This window comes from Crocodylus porosus, unplaced genomic scaffold (genome assembly GCF_001723895.1).
Source record: "Crocodylus porosus isolate Cpor-Errol unplaced genomic scaffold, CroPor_comp1, whole genome shotgun sequence".
Classification (NCBI taxonomy): domain Eukaryota; kingdom Metazoa; phylum Chordata; order Crocodylia; family Crocodylidae; genus Crocodylus; species Crocodylus porosus.
Window position 1 is genome coordinate 853,611 of NW_017728925.1, and position 13,359 is coordinate 866,969.

At 52.6% G+C, this 13,359-nt stretch overlaps 1 non-coding gene across 1 annotated transcript; it reads left to right on the plus strand.

The window, feature by feature from the left end:
• Positions 1-2,065: 2,065 nt before the first annotated feature.
• Positions 2,066-2,157, plus strand: TRNAI-UAU. The gene is given in 2 exon segments: positions 2,066-2,103; positions 2,122-2,157. It is a non-coding gene; the product is annotated as a tRNA-Ile (tRNA).
• The last annotated feature ends 11,202 nt before the right edge of the window (positions 2,158-13,359 follow it).

Below are 13,359 nucleotides of genomic sequence, written 5' to 3' on the forward strand. Positions count from 1 at the left end.
GGCACTGGGGGAAAAGCAGCACAATGGAGGATGCCCTACATATGGAGTCCCGTGCCATAACTGTGGCAAGAAAAATCATAGTACTCATATTTGCAGACAGGACAAGTAATAGAAAACATGGCACCATGTTGAGGAGGGAAGTAGTAACTCAAAAGAAGAGGTTTTGCATGGAGAGCATTAAGGGTGAGCAAACGAGCACAAATAAATGGCTTGCACAGCTCAGACAAGCACCAGATGCAAAGGCAAGGCAGCAGCACACACAAACAGCAGACTGAAATAGCCAGTGGGATAGAAGCAAATGTGCTGGGCTACAGAGAGGCTTCCCTCAGCCTTATACAAGGGAAGAAAGAGAAACCCCAGCTGAGCAAAGCCAAATTGAAATGATATGACAGCATGGCCAGAATATCACCAGGACAACGCAGACTGCAAACACATTGCCAAGGAAAAGACATGCCTGAAATTTTAGCCAGTCTACAGGCCACAGGGAAGCCACTGCTTTTAACTACATCAAATTAACTTATGAGCTTAGTGACCCTGAACCTAGGACTAGCACTTCATACAATCAGTGCACTTACAAAGCCAAATACATATTTAGAGCAGACCATGCCCTGTGTGTCACCATGGTCAAGCAGCTAGATCACCCTGATGCCTTTGAAGGACTGCAATGTCTCTTGGAGAGGCTGCACCTGGAAATAGCTAAATCCATTCGGCTCCTACCTTGCGGTTTATTCACGGCACAGAGAGAAAAGCAATCATGGAAGAAAGGAAGCAGATGGGAAAACAAGGTGCCATTGCTAATGCCACAGGGCAGCCGGAGAAGCTGTGTGTTTGCATAGATGTGAGCAAGCCAAACTAAGCACTAAAAAGAGCTGGCACCCAACTGTCTCTCACTGACAAACCATCACCTGACTTGGCAACTACAGTCAGTCTCAGTGCTTGGTGCTTCTGGCTAAGGAAAGCACCTACCTCACACAATCTGTGATAGCGGCAGGCGGGCATGGCCACTTGAGGGTGCCATGGGGGATCAAAGCTGCAGCAGAAGAATATCAACACCACCCCCCAGGCAGATGAATGGGCCTTGCAAGAATCAGCAGCACAGCTGATGGCCTTCTGGTGTGGAAACAGCATGGCAGGAGAGGTGTCAGATCAGAGCCTGGTAGAGAGCGCCAAGGAACGGATACAAAATTGAATACAAGAGGAAATTGCAACGAACATTGGCACTGAGTGGGCGATACTTGGCTTATTTCCTTCAGACAAAGACAGTGTGACCAGCAGAGTTTCTTCCCCTGCACCAAAACACCACACAGCTTTGGGCATGCTAGTCCTGGGACGTCCTAGCAGAGCTAATCAGCCCACCGTTGGCACCATATGTACGTGGCTACATGGAAAGATCTACCGCATCTAAGGTGCTGCATCCAAGGTGCCCCAGCAGTCACAGCAGCCTCAGAACTGACTTGACGCTGGAAGATAGCAAGCTGTATGAGGGGTTCGCACATGGTGCTGCTGAGCACATTAAGTTAGCATAGGGGTGGGCAAAATGCAACCCAGGGGCCAGATGTGGCCTGCCAGGCCATTCTATCGGGCCTGCAGGGCCCCTAAGAAATTTAGAAAATTAATATTTATCTGCCCCGGCTGCCTGTCATGTGGCCCTCGATAGCTTGCCAAAACTCAGTAAGCGGTCCTCAACCCAAAATAATTGCCTGCCCCTGAGTTAGCAGCTAGTCATGGCCTGGCTGTCTTCCCAAAGGCTCTGACTTGATCCTGACAAGGTAAAAGCCTTTCAGCAGGAGCCCACACCTAGAGAGATGATAACAGTTCAGAGACTTATTAGAAAGTATCTAACTATTTCTTATTCCAACCTTTCAAGTAACTTATTTAACTTACACTTATTTGTGTAACTTATTTGTGTACCAGACTTTGACAATTAAGTCTCAGCTTCTCTGAAGACTTCATTTTTTCTTTTAGACTCTTAAATTTTTTCCTGAAAACCAGTTACATTTGGGTTTGATTAAAAAGATTTTTCCATCTGAAAATTCTTTAAATAAATACATAAAGAAGCAGACAAGCTCCAGTGGTGCAATGGGTTAGCATGTGGTACTTATAAAGCAGTATGGAGAAGTGATGCCAAGGTTGTGAGTTCAAGCCTCACCTGGAGCATTTGACTTTTGGGGGTCAGACTTGATGATCCGTTGGGGTCCCTTCCGACCCTAGCATCTCTGAAAAAAAGTGTGTGGGTACCCCTGAGGTGCCTACTGGACATACTTTAACTTAACATAGTCCTTATGTATATCATGGAATTGATCACTATCTATCTCAGCCTGAAATGCTGCTTGTGGATGAAGAAGCAACCATCTGATGGGCTGCCAAGGAGACAGGGCTTGGAACAGTGCTCTTGGAAGAGGACAGGAGTCTGCTTTCATATCAAGGTCACTATTGCCAAGAGCACAAAGGTGAACCCAGAGTGAAAAGAAGCTTCTGGCCATAGCATCTGTGTGTGGGAAGTGCAACTGGCATGTTCACGAACAGGAAACTTCTGGGAGAGGAAGTGACCACAAACCGTGAAAGAACATTTTTAAAAGCCACGGCTAATGGCACTGGTGCCTTTGGTAAGTGCTGCTGGCTGGAACAAACCCAGGAAAGGCCAGAGGCGCATGAAGCTGCCTTCCTACTACCTAGAGCAGCCATGCATCAGGACAATATGGCAGCCAAGCAGGCCACGAGATCCTCCAGCACATGGGGAGTTCACATGACAGCAGCCGGGACACTCGTGCTGCATCCAAGGCAGGAGCTTGAAAGCTTCTGAGAACCAACCATGGTAGGCAAAGATCACCTTGTGCCTGTATCCATCAGTCTGTTGGGATGGGTGGGCAGCCAGAGAGAAACCTCAGGAATGCTGGGACTATGTGGCTGGGCTGTGTCCACGTGGAGCAGGACATCAAACACAGAGGAAGAGGCATTGTATCATCAGAGCATTAAGCCAAGGCTGCTGCTCCCAGGTGCATTAAGGCTTCATCTAAAAGAGCTGGTGTCAAACCTTTGGATAATCTTGGCCATTTGGATCTGATCCCACTGAAGACGGCAGAGAACTCCCTGCCTGGGACCTGCCCGCTAGCGAGGGCAGCAAGTGCAGAAGGTAGCAGGAAGCCTGGCTGGGGCACAGCCGCAGGCTCTGAACACTGGGCAGGTGCTTTCTGCCCTCTGTGTGAGTGCCCCCAGGTGACAAGAAGGCAATGACACCAGCCAGGCCCTTAGGGAAGGAGTTTGTGAGATGCAGGCACCACGTACTGAGAGCTCTGGAACATCTCACCGTGATGATAGGTGCTGAGCCTTGGAGACCTACTCTTGACATTTGCAGCCTACAAAATACACTTTCCCACCCTGAAGGACCATGAGTTGTCTGGCTACAGCTTCCAACATGTGCCTATATACCTGTTTACCTTCTAGTATGTAGTTTGCCTGATGGCTCTTCAACACCCCCAGACCTTAGTGAGCAAAGGTGAACTCTTCCTGTTGCCTGTGTAGGGGCTTGCCAGGGGCGAATGTTACCCAAGAGCTCCCTAATGGACCCTGCCTGGTAATTAAGAGCTGCAGGTGCAGATGGCATGCTTTTACCCAAGATCTGAGGACAGAAGGGGCTGATTGGTTGCCTGGCATGAAGATCCCTGGGGAGTTTAGGACTGAATAAATAACCAGAAAGGCAGATCAGATTTAAGCAGTGGCAGGGTTTCCCCGCCTCGGCAGAAAGAGCTGTGACTGAGTTCCAGTGACAGTGAGTCTTCTGCAGCTGCGGTATTAGCTCAAAGAGCAGGGGATTGGTATGCAAAAGGGTGGTGCTAGGGAAGCAGCCACCAACCAGCCCGCAGGGGAAGCTGCAAGAGAGAATCACAGTCGAGGGGCCAGTGTCAGGTCAATTGTCATTCTTAATGTGAAGAGTTTGTGAAAAAGTGGGACCTGATCGTCCTCGAAGTGACAATGATGTAAACCAGGAGCGACTGTGCTGAACTCCCTGGTGCTGAGCTGGCACAACCTAGAGGAGAATCAGGCTCCAGGAAGCACCAGCTCAGGAGAATGAGTCAAATTAAACTGCACTTAAATCTTCCAATGCAAACAGTTATTTGGTGTCACCAGGCCCCAAGCAGCCTTGAGCAGTCCCCTCCCCAAATTCATAGCAATATCTTAAAAATCATGATATTAATAATAATAACAATCCCTAATGGGTTCTAGCTCGGCCCTGTCTGGGATTGGAACTTCCAGGGGGTCATGTTTGCCTGGGTTTCTGCAAAGCTGCAAGGGGTAAAACTGACTTGGTGGGTTTTTTTAAATGGAAGCTGGGAATCTCACCAGCTCCTGGAGCTGGGCCTTGGGACAAACCACCCGGGTAAGACTCATGCTACCATCTGGACGCAGGGTCTTTCAGCAGGATGGATGGGCCCAGCCCCAGCTCTGCAGGAGGGGGCCTGTACTCAGGGACGAAACTGGCTAGGGTCTTTCTGCTGCCCAAGTGGAGAGAACCACAGACCCAAGGGACTGGGAAGGAGGTGCCCGTGTCCTGGGTGAAAGACAGAGACAGATGGCGCATAGCCCTTGGTGCATGGGTCACTGCCCCAGCGATTCATGCACAGCCTCTGGGGAAGGCCCCAGGCTCTCCTGCCCCTGGACAGCTCAGTCAGGCAAATCATTGCCCAGTCATGGCAGTTATCGCCATAGCAAGCCATAGCAGTAGCAGAGACGGCCAAACAGGGTAGGTTCCTCCCAGCTGAGGCTGTGCAGAGTCTATGGTTTCAGTCTACTTCAAACAGGAGCCTCAAGCCCCGAGAGAGATTGAGCTAAGGTCAGTCCCACCTAAGCTGAAAGCAATGGGGGGATTTTGCAAAGGGATGGCAGCTGGGGCAAGCAGCAGCAGCAGTGAGTGGGGGGGACTTGTGGCTCTGGGATTGTGAGCATGCAGCAGGGCAAATCCTCTGGGAGCGGCAGTGCAGCCAGCATCCTGACAGGCTGCAGGACAGTGGCTTTCAGCTCAGCCCCAGTCTGGAGGGAGGGAGTTCCTGAAGGGGCATAGCAAAGTGCTGAGACCTGCCTGGCAGGTCCCCCCCAGCTCCGGTCAGCTTCACACACGCAGCAAGGTCCCAGGCACAGGGGCCATGCAGCCTGGTGTGTACAACTCCGGCCTGTACTGGGGAGTGCGGATGTGCGAGCAGAGAGGCAGAGTCCTGTTCCCTGGCCAGGGGCCCATGCAGTGACATCCCAGCCCCAAACTGGACCTGCCCTGCGGCCGCTTGGGAAGAAGTGACCCGAGGCAGCTGGCAGGAGTCCGGCCTCTGTTGCATCAAAGCTGCGAGAGCTCGAGCTCCATATTGACCCCTGCTCAGTGGAGCCGCAAGGACACGCAGACCTTCCCCACGTGCCTACAGCTGCCAGGGCTGAGTGCCGTGGACACGTGTGCCAGGTACAGCGGACTCCCCACTGCGTGCGACAGCGCAGCCCCTGCCGTCTCCCCCTCTGAGCAGTGCATCGCTGGCGCGTAGGGCTGTGCGAGCCGCTCCCTCCCCTACGCCCCTGCTGAGCGGGTTGCCACGGCAACCCCACGGGGTGCACGGGTGGGTGGCAGCCGTGGGCGGTGGGGGGGCTGGCTGAGACTAGGGTGCCTGCTCCTCCCCGCTGGGCCCAGGCACCCGGGCGGCAGCTCCTCCAGCTCTGCGGTGTAAAGCGCTGAGCGTGCGGACCCATGCTGCCAAGGCCCCTCACTCCTGCTCTGCAGCCCCTGGCAGTTTCAGGCTTGGGGTCCCCCCAGCCCGCCCAGGGTTGCCCCCCCCCCCGTCGCTCCCCCAGCTTCCCAGTCCAGCCCCTTCCCATCTCCTCCCATGGCCACAATTGGAGGGGCAGCAGTGGCGGGGCCATGGCCCTGGGTGGGGCTGCACACACCTGCGTGCTGGCAGCCGCAGCCGGCTGGGGACTGTGCAGCAGAGATTAATATTTGATGTACTTCCTTCGCTTCACGCTCGTTATTCCTGAGCTGTTGCTGCTGCAGCATAAACAGCTGGGCAGGGCTTGGCCGCTAACCCTCTTTAGGGAGAGCTGGAGCCTTTGGGGCAGGGGGGGCTGCACTGGGGCTACAACGAGTGCATTCACTGCCCACAGCCCTGGTCGCGCAGCGTTAACCCAGTACCTTCCCCAGCCCCCGTGCTGCTGGGAGGGAGGAGCCCACCCTGGTCCAGCTGCCCAGCCCAGCCTCCTGCTGCTTTCAGCTGTTCTTGGTGTCACCCAAGTGGGCTCCAGCCACAAAATCCTACTTCCCAGCTCCACTTTCATCAGCCGAGTCCACTCTCCACGGAGGGACTGCCTATGCCCAGGGAGCTTTCACCAGTTTCAGCGAGGTGCCAGAACAGGTCTGGTGGAGCCACAGGACCATGCCAAGCGTGGTCCAAGGCTCTGAACCTGCCCTGCCTGCAGTTCACTTGCCAGCCCACCCAGCCCCACACTTCCTCATCCAGAAATCGAGAGAGCCAAGCAAAAAAAACCCCAACAAAAGATGAGGAGGTAGTACCATGCTAAGGCTGCCTGGCAGCTGCTGTGGTGCCTGGGTAGGGTTTGGGTGAAGCCCTGTGGCTGGAGCATCCCTTGAACAGACAGGAGCGTGGAGAAGCAGAGTGAGAGCACAGGGAGCGGGGGAGCAGTACCTCGTGCCTGGCTGCGCTCTGCCTGGATTGAGGCTCCACTTAGGAACGGTGGGAGCAAGATCCTGATGCAATGCAGCCCAGGGAATGGGGTCTACCTAGGGAGGCATCCATCCTACCAGGGAAATGTGCCCTGGGGAGCAGGCATTTGGCAAGGCCAAGTAACAGCCTGGGGGAACCCCTGCAGACTCCCCAGGCAGAGTAGGTCAAGGCTGGCAGGGCCGAGCCTCCAACTGAGCAGAGCTGGAGCTGTCGTGGGCTTCCTAGGCCCTGGTGGAGCTGATCCCCTGCACCCAGCCAGTGGCTCCAAGACAGCCTGCAGGGCTGTGGCACTCAGGGGGGCTGAGCACAGGGTCCCCTGCTGGGAGCCGATATGATGCTAGAAGGAGCAGGGAAGCCCCAGGCCCAGGGATCCTGCCTCCTGGCAGCAGGGAGCCAGGAGCAGCCTGTGGTGACCAGTGACAAGACAGCACCCTCCAGGCAGCAGGCAAGAAGTCCCTTGGTTTTCAAGGTAATGAGGGGAGCCAGTCGTAGGGAAAAGAGTCAGAGGAAGCGAGGCTCATAGCTATTACCCAGTCCCCACCTGGCACCACCCTAAAGGGCTATGGCCCCTTTAGGGACCCCAAGGCAGCACAGGTTGGTGGGAGCAGCAGACCACCCAACTTGCTGGGCTCAAGCATCCCCTGGGGAGGGCTGCAGCAGCTCCCAACTCTTTCGCTGGCTCATAACCATCCCCAATGTGCCCTGCCCTGCCCAGTGAGTACTATGGGCTTCTAGGACAGAAACCAGGTCTCCCCCATCCCCAGCCAGCCTATCTTTGCCACCCATTCCTTCCCAAGCTCTGTACCACTGTTTGCCTCCTGCTCCAGAGATGCAGACCAGGAGAACGACCAGGGAATCCCCGGTCTGTGCAGTCAGTCAGCCGTGAGCTCTGGCCAGCGTCCCTGCTCCATGCAGTCAAGAAGAGAATTAGCACAAACACAGCCACCATGCCACAGCACAGGTTCACCCAAGCCCAGCAGGGCCCCCACCTCGGTCGAAAGGGCTCTGGGGTCCTGGGTGGGTCAGGGAGCTACCTGCATGGTGTAACGGACCAGAAACCCCATGGGGAATCAAGGACATTGGTGTGTTTCCTCCTTTGATCCCAACCCACTGGGTGGCCTGAGGCACATTATACATCTCTGGGCTCCACTTCCCCCAGCTGTGAAAAGCCCTTCGCTATGGAGGTGCTGAGAGAGGGGCATCTAGGAGCACTCGGGACATAGCGCTGTGATCCAAGCAGCATTCATGGAAAGACAGATGCGAGCAGCTGTGTTTGCTAGCAAGCCAGCACCTAAATCACCACCGACTGCAGGGCTGTGCACACAAAAGGCACCGCAAAGCCCAGCATTTCAGTCCATCACCCTGGAGGAAAGGTGGGGACAGTCCCTGGCCACACCCAGGGGTCTACAGGCCAGGAGTGCTGGGTCACACAGTGCCTCTGCCTGGTTTCTGGTGCCTTCCAAATGAGGCAGAGGACATGGGTTAGCGATGGACACATGGCAATGCTGGATCCAGGGGGATACTCAGGGCAGACGCCTCTCCAGTCCCCACAGGAGCTGCAGCTGGGATTTCAGTGCTGCCTCTGCAGCGTGGCCAGGGAAAGGAGACTCGCAGGCCAGTGAGAACAAGAAGTGAAGGGGGGAACCATGAACAGCATCACTAGGAGTGTTCTCTTACAGCTCAGATACAGTCCAGGGGGATCTGACTTCATCTGCACCTGCCCCCACGGGGGAGACCTGCAGAGGAGATGGGCACTCACCCAGCACATGCACATGCTCTGAACATCACACTCCTCACAGACAAAGCCCATTCTGAGCAACAGGAACAGAAAAGCTGTCCTGCCTCGCCCTCCCTTTGCATCCGATTTCAACCTACACCTCACTGAGCAAGCCACAGCCTGGGCCCAAAGCCTGCAAACACCAGGGTAGAGAAGAGCAGGCTGAGAGAAGCTGGTCTGGAAATACAGAAAAGGGTTGGTATAAAGAGGGTGGTTATGAACTGTCCTGCATCCACCAGGGAGGGCTGAAATGGGGAGGGGTGGCACATGGCTGATCCTGCCTTGAGGAGGGGTTGGACTATAAGGCTGGTGAGGCCCCCAGCGGGCTTGCAGGCTGGCCCTGGAGGAAGGTGTGCTGAGCCAGGCTCCCTGGGCAGGGCTGGCCTGGAAGCCCTTTTCCCAAACAGCAGGCTCCCTCTGCCGGCCTCGGGAAGTTTGACACTGCAGCAGGGACACGTGCAGCGCTCTGCATTGCCTTCCCCTCCCTCAGACCCAGTTTCTGTGTCAGGCACAAGTTGCCTGCAAGCAGCTTTCCTTCAGCAAACCCAAGGAAAATGCAAGGCAGGATTCCCCCTCCTGGCTGAGCCTCCCTCAGCCAGGATGAGCACAAGCCAGCCTGAGCCCTTCAGGATTGCCCTGCATTAACAGTAATCCTGAGGAGAGCTGCAACTGCGTGCAAACCCCATCGCCTTAAGGCTCCCCCTGAAACTCAGCACTCCTGAGTACAACCCTGACGTTTAGCAAGCCTGGTGGAACATAATGGCCCAGGTGGGGGGATGCCATGTGGTGGATTAACGAGTCCTTTCCAACAGTGCTGATGGCAGAAAGCGACTAAAAATGCTTTCCTCGCCCCCAGGGGCCAGCAAAGGTTTCTCCTCCCAACTTCCACAGCCATGTCGGCTCCACTGATCAGTCAGAATTTATTTTTAATCCAGCACCACCCAGCAGCCTGGAGCCACGGCTCCAAATTGTGCAGCTGCTTTCTGATGCCTCCCCAACAACATAATCATCCCCCGTGCCCCCAAATCCTAACCTCTCACAAGTTTCCTGGACCATTGCAGCTACAGTACATCAGCTCCAACACAAGAGCTCTGCTGTTAGAGCAGAAGTGGACAGCTCCAAGGATGCTGCTTCTAACAGAAGAGGCACCAGCGCCTGCTCCTATGCCTGGCAGGGCTGTGCTGGACCAAGGGACCCAAAAAGCAGCAGGCAGGAGTTCAGTAATCGCTCGTGACCAGCAGCAGATCTGCAGGAAGGTGGGAGCACAGGGACGCAAACATTTTTCAGGTATCTTCTCTGCTATTCCCGGAACAGTCTATGCTGAGTCCCTGTTGGAAGTATCCCCCATCCCAAGCGGCCCTTTCCGTTATCAGTGTTGTGACTGAAGACTTTATTTTCCACCTCACTGCCTTTCCACCCATTTCCTGGCATTGTAATTCAGGCCATACTGCTGCTTGTTGTCATGTTTATTACAGGCTCTAAACTGGAGGATGCAGACTGCATGCCTCTCCAGACTTGTGACTGCGATGTGCATGTGTCAGTGGTGACTGCTCTGGACAGTCCTTTATACAGCACCAAGCACCCAGCCCATTCCACACAGGACCAGACTCCTGAGCACCTAACCAGGGAGCAAACTCCAAGTTAACCCCAGACAGCGAGATTAACCTTGTGCATCAGGCAACAGATGTCCCACTTGCAGGAAGGATGATGGTTCACTGTTGGAAATGCCAGCCACATGCATTTGATCACTCCTGTCACTAACTGTCCATCTGAAACATGAACCCTTTCAGTTCCTACCACTCTTTAGAGGTGGCCTGATTTATACAGAGCTGTTTGCTGTCTGGACACGGTGCTGCCAAGTTACAAGCCCCCAGGCTCATTTCTAGTTTCCCTGGGATCACCCTCACATTAAAGCACAGCGGTATTCTGAATTCAGATCCACAGGGAATCCACAGGCAACCTTATGATACCCAGGGCTAGAATCTGCTCAGTGCGCACACTGCCAGATCAGTTTTGATAGAAGTTGAATGGATTTAATGTAGGCAAGAGTTAAAATGACTCCCAGGCACTCACTGCCACAGCTCCTGAGTTTTACAAGTGAAACCTTCATTGCAATCTCCTGCATCAGCCCAGTTTTCACGTGGGAAAGATTCAGCTGTGTGGGTGATATTGCAAAGCACAGAACAGCGGCACTCCCAGTGGGAGTCGGTATAGCCCAGTGAGGACTGGGCTCCAGTTCAGAAACCAAGTTCACCCTGGTAAATGCAGAAAGTCAGATCAGAGCTGTTCACTAAGCCCTAGCACCTTCTCCTTCCTATTTGAAGGGAAAGAAATCCTAGTGCCCAGAGTTCACTTCATCTTCAATGTCAGTGTTACCTCCTAGCTCCCTAAAAGCCCACCCTGTATGTAGGCCTGCCTCTCTGAGGTAACATCTTTCCATTAGCTTCAGCTAACATGTGGCCAGCTGAGGCCCTTGTCTTACCACTTCAGGGCACATCTATTTAATGTAGATTTGTTAATGCCAGCAGTGAAATGGGGTTTCAATCCTGGCTGAGGCTTTTGGAAGCTAATGCATTGCAACCAAACAGCAGCCCCCGAATGGAGAGTGCATGGAAACCTGCAAAGCTCAGAGACAAGGTGACTTTGCACATCCAGAAAGTTACACTTCCCAGCAGCGACCTACAACCATCAACTTCAAAGGTCGCTATGTTGGACCATGCCATTACAGCATCCACCAATGCATTTGCTCTATTTCTAGACCACCATCCATTCCCAAGAGCTTTTCACTGGGAATGCTTCATTTCCCACCACAATGAAGCCAGCCATAGGGTAGACGCAGCTGTTTTAACTGCATACACAAGTGCTACACAGCAGCTGAGTACAGGAGGTGAATGCTGAAACCACATGACTAATCCAAGATGCTGCAGGTAACCAGAATTTGGTCATTTCACTGATGGCCATAACTTGCATCCTTAACAGAAAGAACCACAGAAACTTTAGTGACTGGAAGCAGCTAGGATGATTGTTTTAAATCTGCTCTGAAAGAGCCCCACCAGGAGCACAGTACTCCACTATGCACCACTGGGCCTTTGGTGTAGCATGTTCAGAGAACCATTGCTCCCCTCTAGCAGCTGGGCATTCCTTGTGGAAGCAAAGTGCATCCCTCCTTCCTTAGTGTGTAATACAAACTGAGACATGACTTGAAGCTGGATATGATTTCATAAAGGAGCCATGACACTCAGTTGGATCTTCTGGGTTACTAAGTCCAGTCCCTTGCTATCACTAGCACCAGGTCATATTCTCTAACTCACCACACTATCTTGAAACCAGCTATATTTATTGTCCTCACAACTTCTACTGAAAAGTCTGCTCCAGAACAACCCAATGCTTAAGGGGAACCCAGAACTTCCTGCAGGACTCTCACGTAGAAAGGCTTGATCATATTTGGAGTGTTCTTGGAGAGAAAGATATGCTAGACATGAACAAAATACTTTGGCTCCTGTTCCTGCAGCACTTACTCCAAGATTCCCTAACATCTATTCCGCATTACTTGGCCATGCAGCTATGTTGTAATGCAAGCCACTCAATGGGAGCCAACATCTGAGCATAGCCTCAAAACCCCAGATTGCTTATAAAACAAACCAATGGCAGAGATAGGAGGGAAGTGCTGAGGAAGGTTTTCATGATGACTCCCCCAGCAGCAGGAATCACAGAAGGATAAAGACCCCCAGAGCACGCTGTGGTCTACAAGGATAGTTTGTCTTTGCAGGAGCATTGCAAAAGCACTGCTGTTTAGCTACAACATATTGCAAAGGGCCCTATAGCAATTTAAAATACATAGTCTACATGCTACCTATAGTGGACTCTAAATATTGCTGCTTCCATTACCTTAAGCTGGTTGATTTTTAAATGACTGGCACTTCAAAATACAGAAGAGCTATGGCGAGTCAACACAACCCAGCAGATGCTTCTCCATATGCACTTCATGCACATCTCATTTGACAAGATAAGTACTGAAGAGACAAGCAGGATTCCCTACCCCACTGGCTCATACTCTTCTAACAAGGATACAACCCAGTGCTCAGCACTGATGCTTGGGGTCTCTTCCCCACATGCTCCAGGGGGTGAAAGCTGATTTACACTAAGACAATGCAAATCATCAAGTGAAAAGCCTTGATTTAAATAATCCATTTTAATCAACTTTTCTATCTCTGCTATCCTCTGCAGAAAGGTGCACTGTCATCCAACCATTAAAAGATTTACAACTAAAATAGAACATTTATGCTAGCTTTGGCTCATCTTTGTGTTACCTCAAAAGAACATCCTAACTGAAAACATTCAAGTGATACTATGGCTTGTTATTTCCCAATGTTATTAGCTATGCATGTCTGGTAAGTTAGAAAATGGTGAGTGGTGCATTTCTTATGGGTACTCTCCAGGATCTAGCTTTTAATGCAACATCTGACCAGCTGTGCCATACACATTAACTTTGATCTCAAGCTTTCAGTGCTCTTTTCCTGCTTCCTAGTTTCATAGTTTGTAGGGTCGGAAGGAACCTGAGCAGATCATCAAGTCTGACCCCCTGCCATGGCAGGAAAAAGTACTGGGGTCAAACGACCCCGGCAAGCTGTTCGTCTAGTCTTGTCTTAAAGACCCCAGGGGTAGGAGCCAGCACCACTTCTCTTGGAAGTTGGTTCCAGATCCTAACCGCCCTGACAGTGAAGTAGCGCCTCCTGATGTATAATCCGAATTTACCCTCTGCCAGCTTGTGACCATTATTTCTAGTCACTCCTGGCAGTGCTTGGGGGAACAGGGACTCCCCCAATGCCTGCTGGTCCCCTCTGACTAGTTTGTAACAGGCCACTA